The sequence below is a fragment of the Palaemon carinicauda genome, unplaced genomic scaffold (assembly GCF_036898095.1).
Source record: "Palaemon carinicauda isolate YSFRI2023 unplaced genomic scaffold, ASM3689809v2 scaffold350, whole genome shotgun sequence".
Taxonomy (NCBI): Eukaryota; Metazoa; Arthropoda; class Malacostraca; order Decapoda; family Palaemonidae; genus Palaemon; species Palaemon carinicauda.
In genome coordinates this window covers 76,339-93,230 of record NW_027171184.1, presented here as the reverse complement: position 1 = coordinate 93,230, position 16,892 = coordinate 76,339, and the positions used below count along the sequence as shown (strand labels likewise).

General features: G+C 45.9%; 1 long non-coding RNA gene across 2 annotated transcripts in view; it reads left to right on the top strand.

The window, feature by feature from the left end:
* Positions 1-623: 623 nt before the first annotated feature.
* The window catches only part of LOC137636672 (uncharacterized), a 34,024-nt gene continuing 17,755 nt past the window's right edge, over positions 624-16,892 (top strand). The window contains exons 1-2 of one of the 2 annotated variants that reach the window (XR_011043186.1): positions 624-2,868; positions 14,941-16,837. This is a non-coding gene — a long non-coding RNA (uncharacterized lncRNA). Of the gene's footprint in view, positions 2,869-13,136; positions 16,838-16,892 lie in introns of those variants that run through there. The other variant, XR_011043185.1, reaches the window with a different exon arrangement.

Genomic DNA, 16,892 nt, shown 5'->3' with positions numbered 1-16,892 from the left:
TGGGTTGCAGCCCTGTATACTTTAGCACCTTAGAGTTGATTCAGCCTCCTAAGAGGAACGCTGCGCTCAGTAAGGAAGACGAACTTATTAAAGGCAGAGTAACGGTTCAAGTCGACTTCCTTACCAGGTACTTATTATTTCATTGTTATTCTGAATAACTGATTATATGAAATACGGGATACTTAGCTATCCTTTAGTCATGTACACTGGTTTTCACCCACCCCCCTGGGTGTGAATCAGCTACATGATTATCGGGTAAATTTAATATTGAAAAATGTCATTTTCATTAGTAAAATAAATTTTTGAATATACTTACCCGATAATCATGATTTAATTGACCCACCCTTCCTCCCCATAGAGAACCAGTGGACCGAGGAAAAATTGAGGTGGTGTCAACAAGAAGTACTGCAGTACCTGGCCACAGGTGGCGCTGGTGAGTACACCCCCTTCTAGTATAGTGATAGCTGGCGTATCCCTCCCGTAGAATTCTGTCGGGCAACGGAGTTGACAGCTACATGATTATCGGGTAAGTATATTCAAAAATTTATTTTACTAATGAAAATAACATTTTTCCATGTTTGCTTTCCTCACTGGGCTATTTTTTCTGTTGGGGCCCCTGCTTTTCCAACTAAGGTTGTAGCTTGGCAATTGATAGATAATAACAATATTATTGATTAATGACTGCCCGTAAATCTAAGTACTTGGATTGGTTTTCCTTTATCATCTTACTGCTTTGGCTTAGCATTAACCAATTCTGTCAAAAATGTCTTGTTTAAAATTGTGGCTTGTTTAGATGAGAAATGTACAGTATATCTTTTGAGAAAAACTTCATATTAGGCATACCTTCACTAAAGGTAAACTGATTTAGGAATAGTAGAGTATAAAAAAATTAATAATTATGGTATGCTTTTTTAATATTTCTAAGTTAGATAATTCATCTTTGCATAAGGTGTGTATGATTCAAAGTGTATGATTGAAAAACTAGAATTCCTAGAGAATTCAATATTATTTCTCCGAATCTTCCCTGATATTCATATTGCTTCTCCAGAAGCCCGGTGTAATCAACACTTATCCGTAGAATTTTAAAAATAGAATATTCCCGTTTTCTTTTATTTCAAACAATACATTCCCTTGGCAAAGGAACAAAGCCCTCGGCTGTAAGTGGTAGGAAGCCCAGGTGGCCACCTCCGGCAATACAGATTTCATTTTTGAAGTCGACGTTATCCATCCTCTTCCTACTCTTGAGTCAGCGGAGAGGAGGATGGGCCTGTATGTGAACAACAGGCGAGTATAGAATTAAGAAATTCTGTTATTAAAGTTCCAATACAATGCTTCCAGATGGCTCAAATCACAGGCAGTTGTTACCTCAAACAGCCTCTACAACATGTACAATGTTCCCAAAAGCCTAGAGTTATAGTGATGGGGAGAGAACACTGCCTTGACAAACTAATGATAGTAACCTGAATTCTAGTCCTATATATTCTTTTATTTTGATCTTGGCCACTCATTCTACTAAATTGAATGAATCCACTTCAGTCAAGAAAGATTGCTTACTCTGTACCACTAGCATATAGATTTAAATTCAAAGCTTCCCTATGAATTTCCCTTGGAGCTGAGCACAATTGAAGGAAAGAAAGGGATAGATTTTAGTACAAGCAATGCAACGAGATTAAGGTTACATACCTGGCCTAGATTACGTGTCTAGCTTATTTTGATAAACCATTTAAATTGCGGTTTGAAATACTGGATTCCAGATTTTTTATCTTTTCTTATCTTAATCCTCTGGCACCCACGGTATGCATAGGACCTCGTATGTCTCTTTCCTGTGCCATCTCTCTGAACTCAACCCAATTCTCAGATCCGACCTCCCTTTGCATTGTCATCAGCCATGTTTCTCTTGGTCGACCATGTCCTCTCCTGCCCACCAGCTTCCATTCAGGTACATCCTCCCTTTTCAAAATATGCCCCATCCATCTCCATCTTGATAATGTATCATTCACGTTTGGCACCCCTGTCATCTTGCTAATTCTGGCACATGTTTTATATTGCTGCCATTTCATGAAAACAATCCTTCTCAATGCGTATTTGCTTGTTCTGCCCTCCCTGTTCTCTCCTTGAATTCTTCAACTTGGGATCCATTGCTGGTAATGGTGGTTCCTAAATATTTGGAAGAGGTTCAAATAAGGCAATTCGTTTGATCACCACTTTGAATCTGCATGACCTATCTATCTCTGGTTGATTGCCAATCCAACCTTTCTCCCCTCCAGTACTAAACTATCAATCATTTTTTACATTTCAGCCATTGTAGAGGCAATTAGAACTATATTGTTTGCATATTCAAGATCACATGATCTCTGGTCCCCTTTCCATTGAATGACACCATTCATTCCTTGCATTACTTTTTCATATAATCAATCACCAAAATAAACAGTATCGGGGATAGTATTCCACCTTAAAGTACTCCAGTCTTGACTATGCGTTTCCATTATAATGTTTACAATCTTTTCTGGTATCCAATAGTGCCTCGGAATCTTTTTATAATATACTACAGGAAATACTATCAAATGCTTTCTCTTATGTAATTGAAAATACAGTGCTGTACTGTAGATTGGCTTTTTAAGATAATGTTTTGAGAGTCAGCAATATGAACATCATGGGAGATTCATAGAAGTAATTAGAATTTCGGTAATATAATTTCTTATTTCTATAATCACTTGATGTTCATATACATGCCCACTCTCCTCACTGACTGATAGTATTCAGAGGAGGGGTGATGTTGGTTTCAAGACTGAAATCTATTGAAGAATTTTTATCAAACCGTTCTATTAAAGTACGAGGAGTCAGAACTATCTTCTTACTTTCAAGAAGGTGTCCCCCAAGGCAGTGAGTGTGACTTTATTTGCTTTGCCACCATTGAATAGTCTTACGAGTTACCTACATCCTGGCATACAAGGATCACTATTTGTTGTTGATTTTCCAATTTATTTTAGTGGGTCATTGGCACTACAAGCAAGCCAAAAGCTTCAAATTTCTATGAATGCTGCTTCTGCATTGGCTAATGTTCTGGGATTAGAGTTCTCTTGCTTCAGGGTGCACTCGGGCACACTATTCTATCTTAATTCTCCTCCTCTTGTTTTGTTAAAGCTTTTATAGTATATATAGGAGATATTTATTTTAACGCTGTTGCTCTTAAAATATTTTATTTTTCTTCGGTTCCTTTCCTCACTGAGCTATTTTCCTTGTTGGAGCCCCTGGGCTTATAGCATCCTGCTTTTCCAACTAGGGTTGTAGCTTAGCAAATAATAATAATAATAATAATTCTAGGGTATTTGTATTCTCTCCTCAGAAGACCAAAGCCATTCGTTTTACTTATACTCGTAAGAAAAAAGAGAAGAGATCTCCAAACATTTCTTAAATGATTGTATTTTGCCATATGAGAATAATGTCAAGTTTCTTTGAGGGGTAATATTTTGACAAGAAATTAACTATTGGTCCCCATATAAATGACCTATCCATCAGGGTTAAAAAATCGCTGAACATCTTGAAAGTCATATCACATTTTGATTGGGTTGCTGATAGAACAGCTTTGCTTAGAATTTATATATCTCTGTGTCTGAGCAAGTTAGAGTATGGCTGTCCAATTTATGGGTTGGCTACTAAGATTTTGCTTGGGAAACTTGATGCTGTTCACAATGCGAGGCTCCGAATCTTCACTGGTACATTCCGAACATCATTAGTAGTCTGTATGTGGATTCCGGATTGTTTGATTGATAGTTTTCTGGCCTCCTGACATCTAAGGTCATTGACGCCGATATCATTTGTTATGAACAAATAATAAAAGGAAATTCAATTTAAAACAATTAAAGTAAAGTTATCCTTATAAAGGTGAAATAGCTTTCAGGAGATCTGCTTCTGAAATAAATCTAAGAATATCGCTAGCATGGTACGACACATCGTGTCCAAGAATCTCGGCAAGGACGAACCTGCCATCCTCACCTTGAGCCTCGCACATATCTATTTCTTAAGGTACTAAACTTACTCTTACTTTCTTAATCCGGGGGCCTCGGACCAGGCTGATCCATTGCAGCTTTGACCGTTCGTCTCCAGAGAGCCCTATCCTTTACAAGCTCCATCCACTCATTGGGGTCTATTTCGAGGATGTCCAAATCGTCAGCTAGGTTATCCATCCATCTCTTTCTAGGCCTTCCTCTTGGTCTGGTACCTATGGGTTTACCTAACATAACTCTTCTAGTCAGCCTTCTCTCCTCCGTTCTAGCAATATACTGCGTTGAAAAACTTCAAGTTTATTTTCCAACTGCCTAGTGAGGGCCCATGTTTCACACCCTTATAGGACCACTGGGATGGATAATGGCGGTATATATTTGTGTTTTTATGGGCCTAGATAAAATTCTTGATCTGAAGGTGTTATCGAGTGCCCATGAACATCTTGTCCCTGCTGCAATCCTTAGTCTAACTTCGTCCTGGATCATGTCGTGTGACGTTATGGTGGAGCCAAGATATTTGAATGTGGATACTGCTTCCAGTTGTGTCCTCCAAAATCCATATCTCCAACTAGATTTGGTGTTCTTGAGATCTCTATTATCTTAGTTTTTGCATTGTTTATTTTCAGGCCTTTATGTTCTGCATTGTTTTTAAACTGTACGTATGTTGCTTCGATGCTAGGTAGATGTTCTCCACAAAGGTCCACATCATCGGCATATCCAAGTCTGTCTATAATGGTATTTTCCAGCTGGATGGGTAATCTGGTAGGTGTATGTCACATTATCCATTCCAGTACTTAGTTAAATAAAAGTGTTGATAGAGTGCATCCTTACTTTAGTCCTCCATGGATGTTAAAGGGCTCTGTCAGTATTTCCCCGACCTTGATCCTGCATGTCGTTTTTCGCTACCACATTTGGACCAGATGTATCAATTGCACTGGTATGTGGAAGAACTTCAGTATGTTCTGTAATGATGGTCGATGCCCACTGTCATAGGCTTGCTTGAAATCTATGAATAGATGGTAAGAGCTTTTGTTGAACTCCCAATTTGTTCCGTAACCGAAATACAAACCACGCTATTTACAAAGGGTTATTACTTTTAGCGTAGCTGAAATGGCGAGCCATTAGAATTTAACGAGGGTGTATTACCCCCGCGCTAGTTAGCGGGGGGTAGGGGAGTGGTAGCTAGCTACCCCTCCTCCCCCTCACACACAGGTGAATACTCACTTTCACTTTTGGCTCGGACTGTGACAGACGTCTCTGTCTTGGTCCTCGCTTGGCAGCCATTGTCTGTTTTGTCTTTACTTAATCGCTTACTTTTCTTTTACTCAATATATATGTAAACATGTTTTCATGTTTGTATATATATTTGAGTATAGAAATAAGTAAGTTTCCTTTTCAGATGTGTGTGTGTAGTGTACGATATCTACGTGGAGGCCTCGGCAGTTAGGCCACCACGACGTATTTTATGGGTGGCGATCGAGTTTGACTTATGTCTTTCTCTCTCTCTCTCTCTTGAGGTCGTTCACCCTTTTACTATGTGTTACTACGCCCTTGTAGCCTAGCTTCCTTTCCGTGTGGGGGGTTGCTACGCCGTACGTTGTATCAATTAGTTATGAATCTAATTGTAGTTGTTTTTTGTTTTTCACCTCGTAGAACGATTCCTTTCGGGGTTTTCGTTGTTTCTTTAGTGTTCATTCATTTTTTAATTACATAATTACATAGTTACATAATTATAATTGTTATAATTCTGTTTTGGTTACAGCTCTCCTTCCGCGAGTGTAAGTGGTTGTGAGGGCACGTGCCTGTTGTGTAATTCTTGTTCCTTTTCCTCGGGATTCCTCTTCGGAGCCTTCCCGGGGGAATGAATGTGTACTAATATTATTTGTTTTATTTTTTTACAGTTACCGATCTAGTTCGTTTCTGTAATATAGCAACGGTGTGAGCTGTCTGGTTGAGTCCTGGGGATTCGGCTGTTGCTGCCTCCCCCCTTGTATTGTCGTCAGGGGCGTGTCTCCTTCTACTGGTAGTACTCCCGTGTCGACGGACAGCTCTCCAGTTCATTTTAGAACAGTCAGGAGGCTTGCCTCCTTGGGCGGATAACTTTCCTTCCGAGGGAAGTTTTTCCTGTCCAGGCTTGAGCTTTTCCTCTTTTGGGGGTTCTTCTCTTGCCTTTTCTTCGTGCGACTATGCTCTTGGTGCTGAGCGGTCGCACCTGCAGTTTCGCTCAAGGGGCTGGGCAACTGCAGGAGCTCCTCTTCGGAGGATTGCTCCTTTTAGGTCACTGGCTGACCAGTCTCTTCCACGAAGTGTTTCTCTTTCGTTCGCGAGAGAGTACACTCATAGAGACTCCTCTTCGGAGGTTTCTTCTGTTGCTGTTGCTGTTGTCCTCCCTCGCCGTAAGGCCCACCGTCCGCCTCGTCGTAAGGGCCTCTCATCTCCCTATAAGGGTGCTTGAGGCGCCTTTTTGAATCTCCGTTTGCAGCCTACAACTCCTTTTTCTCGATCTTCCGCCTTGGTGCAGATGGACAGCAGTCTGATCTCGTCTTCCGACGGGCAACGGTCTTCCCGACGGACAACGGTCTTCCCGACGGACAGCGGTCTTCCCGACAGACAGCGGTCTTCCGACGGACATCAGTCTCCCGGCGGACAACGATCCCTTCGGGGCAAAGGGTTGCCCCCACGGGGGTTCTTCCCTTGCGTGTCAGGGTTTCCCTGCGCGCCCTTCTGCTCATCAGCGCTCTCCTGTTCGTCAGCGCTTTCAAGATGATCTTCCCTGCGGTTCCTGTTACGCGCCCTGTGCGCCCACGTTCGCCCTCGCGATCTAGAACTTCGGTTCAGGTCGGGGTCAAGGACTTTTCATCTTGCGCAGGCTTCCACGCGTAGCCTTCTGCTCGTCAGCGATCATCAGCTCGTCAGCGATCATCAGCTCGTCAGCGATCATCAGCTCGCCAGCGATCGTCAGCTCGTCAGCGATCATCAGCTCGCCAGCGATCTCCGGATCGCCCACGTGTGTTACAGCTGGCACGCCAACGTTCTCCAACACTTCTGAAGGAACATGGTTCGCCAGCTACTAGCTCACCTGCGGATGCTGATCGCCATCGCGCGACCCTCAACTGCGGATGCTGATCGCCATCGCGCGACCCTCAACTGCGGATGCTGATCGCCATCGCGCGACCCTCAACTGCGGATGCTGATCGCCATCGCGCGACCCTCAACTGCGGATGCTGATCGCCATCGCGCAACCCTCAACTGCGGATGCTGATCGCACGACCCTGCATGATCGCCCGCTTACGCATGCTGCTCCTCATCGCTCAACCCTGAACGATCGCCCTCCTGCGGATGCTGATCACCATCGCACCCTTTCACGCGATCATTCACCTGCGCATGCTGCTCGCCATCGCACAACCCTGCACGATCGCCCGCTTACGCATGCTGCTCCTCATCGCACCACCCTGAACGATCGCCCTCCTGCGGATGCTGATCACCATCGCACCCTTTCACGCGATCATTCACCTGCGCATGCTGCTCGCCATCGCACAACCCTGCACGATTGCCCGCTTACGCATGCTGCTCCTCATCGCACCACCCTGAACGATCGCCCTCCTGCGGATGCTGATCACCATCGCACCCTTTCACGCGATCATTCACCTGCGCATGCTGCTCGCCATCGCACAACCCTGCACGATCGCCCGCTTACGCATGCTGCTCCTCATCGCACCACCCTGAACGATCGCCCTCCTGCGGATGCTGATCACCATCGCACCCTTTCACGCGATCATTCACCTGCGCATGCTGCTCGCCATCGCACAACCCTGCACGATCGCCCGCTTACGCATGCTGCTCCTCATCGCACCACCCTGAACGATCGCCCTCCTGCGGATGCTGATCACCATCGCACCCTTTCACGCGATCATTCACCTGCGCATGCTGCTCGCCATCGCACAACCCTGCACGATTGCCCGCTTACGCATGCTGCTCCTCATCGCACAACCCTGAACGATCGCCCTCATGCGGATGCTGATCACCATCGCACCGTTTCACGCGATCATTCACCTGCGCATGCTGCTCGCCATCGCACAACCCTGTACGATTGCCCGCTTACGCATGCTGCTCCTCATCGCACAACCCTGAACGCTCGCCCTCTTGCGGATGCTGATCACCATCGCACCCTATCACGCGATCATTCACCTACACATGCTGCTCGCCATCGCTTACCGCCAGCGATCTTCTTCACCTACGCGGCAGCACGATCCCTCGCCGTCACGCCATCGCTTGCGTTCGTCGCCTCGAACACGTGTTCATTTACCTGCCCACCCTCACGCCCATTCGCCTGCGCGTCCGCGCGATCGTTCGCCCGCGCGATCGTTCGCCCGCGCGATCGCTCGCCATCGCTCGCCTGCGCTCCCGTGCGATCGCTCGCCTGCGCTCCCGTGCGATCGCTCGCCTGCGCTCCCGTGCGATCGCTCGCCTGCGCGCCCGCGCGACCGCTCGCCTGCGCGCCTGCGCGCCCGCGCGACCGCTCGCCTGCGCGCGACCGCTCGCCTGCGCGCCCGCTCGCCTGCGCGCCCGCGCGACCGCTCGCCTGCGCGCCTGTGCGCCCGCGCGACCATTCGCCTTTGCGCGACCGTTCACCCTCGCGCGACCATAGTTCGCGGCGAATTCCACAGCCGGTGGTAGCAGCAGGGACGCGTGCTCCTAGGCGGCACTCGGGATAACCTCCATCCAAGCACAGGTTGGTAGTGCAGGACGAAGACAGGTCAGTACAGCATTCTTCCCCACCTTCTTTTCAGGCAGGAACCGTCGTGTCCACTCCAAAGGATCGCCCGATTCCTTTCACCTTAGCGAGGATTTCGGACTCTGTGTCCTTGGAGCAGCAGACATGGTTTGATCCGCTGGTACGGGCGTTAATGAGGGTTATGAAACCAGCACTCGCCGGCCAGGGTAACAAACCAGCGGCTGTCTCTCCTACGCTGAAGAGAAAGAGAGGAGTGGACTTCGTGGTCTCCATCGGACAAGGGGTGACTGCTTACCTCTTCCTCTGGGAGCTTACCAGGTTCTTTCCCTCCTCGGTTACGGCCCGAGGTTTGGTTCAAGGAAGCTACAGGAAGATCAAGGGTACTTTCCTCCTCTCGAGCTCAGGCACCTTGGCCTTTCGTCGTTAAGTATCTACTTTCGGACAAGCTCGATGTTGTACCATCTGGACGCGCTGACTGAAGGCTTCCTTCGGGTGTCTCATCTGTGGAGGTCAACGACCTCAGACACCCTTCCATCCTTGAGAAGAGTTTTGTCTTTGCCCAAGGACAGAGACTTAGACAGCTGCTGTGCGGAGTAAATCGACTTCCGGTTTCACTCCTCCAAGGCGCTTTCTTCCAGACTCTGCAGGGCTCCAGCTCCCTTTTCTTTCAACCACGTCGGCCTAAGTTATCGGCTACGACAACTGGGACAAGGTGTCCAATTGCAGTTTCCTCCTGTCAGGAACAGATGGCACGGGAGACTCCCCCGGGGGGGCATAGTCCTAAAAGGAGTTCACGAACTCTAGGATTGCAGGTTTTTTCGCTGGGAGGATGCTTAAGGTTACTCATCCGAATGACAGCTTCCCGATGCCCATTCCCGCACAATCTCTGTGAGTAGCCAAGGATATCGCGCCTGCCGTCTCTGTCAGCGAATTCAGTGTCTCTGAACCTCTATGCCATAGCATCAGCAGAGTTGCCCGGTTGGGCAGAATGATCCATACCTTAGGCGAAGGTCTTCCTTAGGATCATCGACGGCTTCACCCCCGGCCCCCTCAGTCGATCCTTTCTTGTAAGGAAGGATCTGAGAGGGGATGTCCATAGTCGACCTCTCAGCCCTGATCAAGTTTGTCGAACAAACTTCGGCCAGCGTAGACCAGCAGAATCGATCAGACTGGTAACGAGGCGACAGGACTCCTTTAACCCTGGATCGGAAGGACGGGTACTTTCAGTTTCCATTCCATCCATCTTCCAGGGTGCTCGTCGAATTCAGCCTAAACTGCAAGTATTCCTGCTTATGATGCATTGTGGCTATCCCGCCGTGGCATAGCAGGTTTGTTTCCCCAGAGAACTCTCCCTGCCTTCCTCTTGGCCGCTCAGGTGCAGACTTCCGCCTCCTCTGCTGTTTGGAGGGCTGGTCAACTCCGGTAGGCTCGGGTTTCGACCTTCTTCAGCGCCGGGAAAAGCTTCCGGATGCTGACCATGAGTGTGGGCTCATGGTATTTTGCTTGGAGCCTTCTCTTCCTCTGCCTCAACATCTGGAGTATCTGGCCATGATATTGAGTCAACGGCCTTACCACGTTGGAAACCCCGCTTCTCGTCCGTCCAGCGAGGTTAAGCAACGTCGGTACTTGGATGGGTGACCACCTGGGGACGCCAGATTCTGTTACCACATCCTCCGAGCCTTCCTTTCGGTTGACTGTGGCAAGATTGAGGAGAGTCGCAGTACCTGTTCTCAGTCAAGCAGAGTTTTCAGCCCTACCTTGGAACGTTTCCTAGTTCTTCTTTCCTCATTGACCCGTTTATAGTCCGAACGGTCGCCTCAGGATAAGTTCCATGTGGGGCGATCCAAGTTCCGGTGGCTTCAGGCAATGTTTAACCGGACTCCCTGGCCCTATGGGACCAGCGGAACTATTAAACCTGCAATGGGTGTTGACCTATGGAGCCTCTTGATGGTAGTGGATATTCTCGTCCTTTCCCCACATTCTTGATGCGGTTCTCGGACTCGTCAAAGGAAAGGGGGGGGGGGGGGCATGTTCCGGTCCAGGCCTATGGTCAAGACCTGAAGGATACCTCTCCATCATTCAGGCAGGCTTAAGGGCCTTAGTCTGGCCCCTCTTCAGATCCTACCGCTCCTGCCAAGTCGCCCCGTTGCGTGTCGACTTCATGCTAACCAGCAGGGGACGCATTTTCACACCTTCACATCTTGCAGTAGAGATACCGGGATGATTGAGATTCTCTCAATTCCACCATCGGCTCTCTCATTCCAGGCAGGGGAATGTTTCTCTCAGACTATCCGAGCAGAGCCTCATAGAGAGAGTGTACCTAGGGGTCTTTGACCTTGGGTAACCAGCAAGTGCTGGTCTGGGGGACCTGATCGCGACAGCTTGGAACCTCAAGCTTCCGCTAGTCTTCCCCCAGTCTCAGACCCCGAGACTCTGGCAAGATGCATTCCGGTGATGGTGGGACAACTTCGACGCCTGCGTCTTCCCTCCTTTTTGTCTGCGGACAATGGGTCTCAACAAAACCAGGTTGTCTGTCAACCTTTCAATGGGAGAGCTCCACTGGGACTATGCGCAGAACGGTTTCTGGACCCTCTGCTTCCCCTGACGGAACTCCCGGGAGAGCTTCTCCCACGGCGCAGACTACTCAAGCAACCACACTGCGACATCTCTCCCGAACCGGGGCGTCGCTTCGGCTTCATGCCTGGAGACACTACGCTTCCTCCTCTAGAAGAGACAACCCGCTACAGTCGCGGTACGGAGGTCGCGTCATCTGCGATAGTCATCCACAGGGGTCTCCCAGGCAAAGTGAAGAGTCTAAGGTGGTTGGTGCCGTGGGAGATATACCTCTTCCCGTGAGGCCTCTTCTCCAGCAATAACGGTCTTATTGCCTTTCGGCGGGAGAAAACTCCTTTCCGCTCTTGGCAATGAAGCCTGTCGCTCAGCCTTTCCCTGACCTTCAGGCTTAAAGGAATAACTTTTTCCTGCCCGCTGGATCTATCCTCGCTCATGCGAAGCTACGATCGTCCCTGCCCTAGTCGGAGGAAGACCTCCAACTTGGAGCATGGCTCGGACTTTTAGTCCTTTAAGAGATCTTCTCAAGACCCTTTTACGACAGGCCTCGGATTGTATTCCGCCTTGGGTCTTCTGCTCACTCTGGCCACGGCCAGTGTGTAAGCAATCTTCTTGGTCTCTTACTACTCCCCCCTTTCTAAGGAAGAGGGGAAGGCAACATTCAGGCTCGCTCCTGAGTTGTTGGCTAGACTCAGAATCTGAGGGTCCCGACCCTTCGGTCCGATTCATTCAAGATTTCGAGTCTCCATTCTGTGTCTGATGTCCCAAGACCTTCTCTTTCTTGCCAGTAAGGAATCGAGAGGTTAGCGCTGGGACCAGCTGCAGTTTGGCCTCAGTTGCAGCCGATTTGGGAACACAAGGAGGACATGGGGGGAGAGTCACCAGTATACCTCTTCAGCCCGGACTCAAGGACATTCATCTCGACCTGTCTTCAGACCCTCCCCCGTCACGTCGCCCTACAGCACGATGTTGGATACATCGCAACGTCCCTCGCCTTCGAGTAATACTACTCTGTGACGCAGGTGCTACAAGCTGGAGTCTGGAAGCGTCTGATGACCTTTGCAGCCCGCTTCCTGCAGGGCGTGACCCACAGGAGTCTCGATACGTTTTCTATCGCTCTGTGGTGGCTACACAACAGCTGGTCTAACCTCAGGCTCCTTTTGGACAGGTAGCAGAAGGTTGAGGGCATTGTTATCAGGTTTTAGTCTGCATGAACGAAAGAAGTATGTCTGGCCCTTACTTCTTTCTTCATCATCCCCTCTACGGGGAAGCAGCATCCTGGTCTCTGCATAGCTGACCTCGAACCTCTGCAGGTAAACCATGCTTCCTTGTGTTCCGAGTATTGAGTCAATACTGTCGCGTCCCCCATACCCTGACGAGGTGGTATTGGGAACGTCCTAACCCAGAGTTCCTTCTGGAACTCCAGGTCAACTGCCTAAGACGGGTCACACTTCTTCCTTCACACACAAGCTTACGTAGGCCACATGGTTCCTTGCGGAGCAAGGAACTTGTGAGGTGCAGGGACTCCTTTTCTCGAGTGCGACTCACTCGGATTCTGAGTCCCCGGGTAAAGCCAAAGCCAGTATGGCTGGGGACTTTCCACCCTTCCTAAGGGATAAGTCACCCTTTGTAAATAGCGTGGTTTGTATTTCGGTTACGGAACAAATGACAAATTCGAAGATAATTTGTATTTTTCCTAACCATACAAACCTTAGCTATTTACACATATTTGCCCGCCAGCCCTGTCCCCCAAGACAAGTCCTACCTCTAAGTGAAAGTGAGTATTCACCTGTGTGTGAGGGGGAGGAGGGGTAGCTAGCTACCACTCCCCTACCCCCCGCTAACTAGCGCGGGGGTAATACACCCTCGTTAAATTCTAATGGCTCGCCATTTCAGCTACGCTAAAAGTAATAACCCTTTGTAAATAGCTAAGGTTTGTATGGTTAGGAAAAATACAAATTATCTTCGAATTTGTCATATTTCTCTAGAGCTTGCCTTATGGTGAAAATTTGGTCAGCTGTAGCTCGGTTTGGTCTAAAACCTGCCTGATAGTCACCAATTATATCTTCGCAATAAACTCGTAATTGTTTGTACAAAATATTTGCAAGGATTTTGTAACCAGCTGGGAGTATATGCAAATGCCTCTGTAGTTTCCACATATAGTGCGATCTTCTTTTTTATGTAGTACTGCCAGAATCCCTTCCTCCTAGTCTGATGGCATTATTTCATTCTCCCATATGCTATAGCAGTAGGGGACTCAGCAGTATGAAGCTTCATCTGTGGTGGATATGTGGGAGGTTGGGCTGTGGCACCCTAGCAGTACCAGCTGAACTCGGCTGAGTCCCTGGTTAGGCTGGAGGAACGTAGAGAGTAGAGGTCCCCTTTTTTGTTTTGTTTCTTGTTGATGTCGGCTACCCCCCAAAATTGGGGGAAGTGCCTTTGGTATATGTATGTATGTATATGCTATACATTAAGCTAATAATCTTATCATGATGAGCCTGGCCCCCATACTTGATTAGTTCTGCAGCTATATTATCAATTCCAGCTGCTTTATTATTTTTAAGTGTTCTCATAGCATCTGTAATTTCCTCTCGGGTTGGTGCTTCCACATCATCGATATTTCCCTCCATCTCCATTTCATTCATTGGGTTATGAGGTGGTGGCCGATTGAAAAGTTCCTTAAAGTGTTCTATCCACCTTCTTTGTATTTCTTCTATTCCAATAATTATGCTACCTTCTTTACTTCTGATTAAGTTCATTCTTGGCTGGAATCCATTCCTCATCCTATTAATTCCCTGAAATTGCTTTCTCGTTTTTCCATGCACTCTATTTTCTTCAATTTCTCTCAGTTCCTCTCCTACCTTCTCTCTTCTCTTTCTTCTGTTTGTGCTTGTTGCTAAATTTATAGACACTTAAATCTTCTCTCTTATCAATGTTATCCCTGTCTTCTATCCATTTCATCCTACAGTGTTTTCTTCTTTCAGCAGCACTGCTACACTCTTCCTCAAACCAGTTATTCCTTCTACGTGCCTTGATACATGCTCCTAGAGATTCCATAGCAGCTTCAGTCACTACTGACCTTATTGTCTCACAGTCCGATATGTTATTTCCTCTTCTTCCAGTAGTCCAAATCTATTTTGTACATTTATAATCTCTTCTTCCAGTAGTCCAAATGTATTTTGTACTTTTATAGCCTCTTCTTCCAGTAGTCCAAATCTATTTTGTACATTTATAATCTCTTCTTCCAGTAGTCCAAATGTATTTTGTACTTTTATAGCCTCTTCTTCCAGTAGTCCAAATCTATTTTGTACATTTATAGCCTCTTCTTCCAGTAGTCCAAATGTATTTTGTACATTTATAGCCTCTTCTTCCAGTAGTCCAAATCTATTTTGTACATTTATATCCAAGTGCCAGTTGTCAGCATGAGAATAGTTCTGCATGCCATTATGGGAATACTGACACGCCTAGGTGTCCGAACATTATCGGGTAGTTTGCAAGAAAACAGCTCCCATAATTGATTTTGAAAAAGTAAAATCCAATCCTGGATATGATGTCCCCTCAAAAGAATCTGGACTGTGAAATGGGCAAGAGTTTTGGCAACAAGGTTGGAGAGAGTTGATAAATATGAAGGTGGATGAAGCAATAATAAGTGATAGTAATAGAGTGAAAGAAATTTAGTCAAACTGAGGAAAAGAAATTCCCCAGGTCGAGAGCCCTCTTACCCGCCACAAGGCTTCAGCATTGGAATGATATGCCATGCTGAAGCCCAATGACTTCATCAAGGCATTCTCTTGTTAAGAGATTCTGGAATGCCTCCCCTTTCTATCTAAAGAGAGGAATTGAGTTTGAGGTTTTTATCTAGGTCTCTCAGTATGAAAACAATCCTAACAGTATGTTAAGCCTCCTTTAAATCAAGCTCCTAACAGATCTAGTGTGTCCAAGCTTTTGGAGGTACAACTGAAAAATGATGCTTGAGGAGTAGGTTTGTTAACAGCACAGATAGGAGAGGAAAGATGTCCTAAGTGTCCCCATTGGTGTAATCCACCTGTTTTAAGTTTTACAGTAGAAGGTAAAAATACCTTATCTAGTAAGGTAATGAAAAGCTAGTTTTTAAAATCCACCCTTCAGTGGATTAATGGTCATCTTGTAATTCTAAAAGTAGGAGGGATAACATGATTTTAAGCAGGCTGCGTATTGGCCGTACGCATGAACCCTCAGTTATGTAATGAAGAGGAAAGGAGACAGGCCCCCCTTTGTAATAGCTCTCAGGTGAATATTGATTTTAAAAATATTTTAGTCGATTTTCCTGTTTTTAATCCTGAGAGGGGGACAAACCTTTAAGAAATATATTGGTGGAAAATAGTAATATCCTGAACAGAGTATTGGGTTTTATCGCAAACTTTAATTTATTTTATTAATTAATTTATTTAATCTTCTTAATCTCTTCTTATTTCATTTTTAGATGTTATACAAAAGCTTTATAGTTTGAAATAATACCAAATAGTGTGAGTGTACGGATACGGTTGATTAATTCGTCTCGTATAGCGCTGAATTGCCTTTGATACCCCAGTGCTTGGCTTGAGGCTAAAATTCTATAATCCTACCCTATCCTGAGGTGACAACTTGTGCATCCTACCACTTACATTGGAGGGCTCTATTCCTTTGTTAGGGTCATGTATTGTTTGGAAAAAAAGGAATTTTAATATTTTAAAATTTTACAGTTAAGTGTTGATAAACCCTGGCTTCTGTAGAAGATGTAATATGAACATCAGATAAGTATAGAAATAAGAGATTTTATCATTAAAATTCTAATTTTAGATATCAGTGCAAGGTTAATGATATGATGTACAGTACAGGATGTTCCTTAATGTAAAACAAGTAGAATTAGTTTCATATGACACATATCATCATCACTTTGTTATTTAACCATTTTATCCCCAGGCTATTTGGAACTTTCCAACCCTTAACCCCCACGGGTTATTTTTTTCAAGCACATTTTGCAGTACATTTCTTTTAAATTGCTCTAACAGCCTTAATTTTGGTCATAGAGAGATCAGGTTGGTCTCATTCTCTTGGAAAATGCCTGAAGTTTCTCAAAATATTATCAAAAATATGAAAAGAAAAATGTATATAGCAGTTTTTTGCAAGGACGTACCGGTACGTCCGTGGGGGTAAAGGGATGAGTTTAGTGAAACGCACCAGTACGTCCTTTGGGGGTAAAAGGGTTTAAAGAAAAGTAGGTCCTATTTTTGCCCGGCAGTATTCAATGATTTTGATATTAGAATTGCTGTCTGTTTCCATTATCGTATTTGACAGGTTATTTCTGTAAACAATTCTAGGAAATAGTTATGGGCTGAGTCCTTTAATTTTATTTTAAACAGGATTAAGATAAATCATGCGTTGTGGCTTTTACTGCACAGTATTCTTTATGTCAGCTCTTGATGTTTATGTTATGGCTGTTTCTTCTTGTTTAGTTTATGGAGAAAACAGGTAGAAGACAATACTGCCCCTTATTATTTGATGGAGAGTTGAATAGTTTTAGTTTATGGAGAAAACAGGTAGAAGACAACACGGCCCCTTAT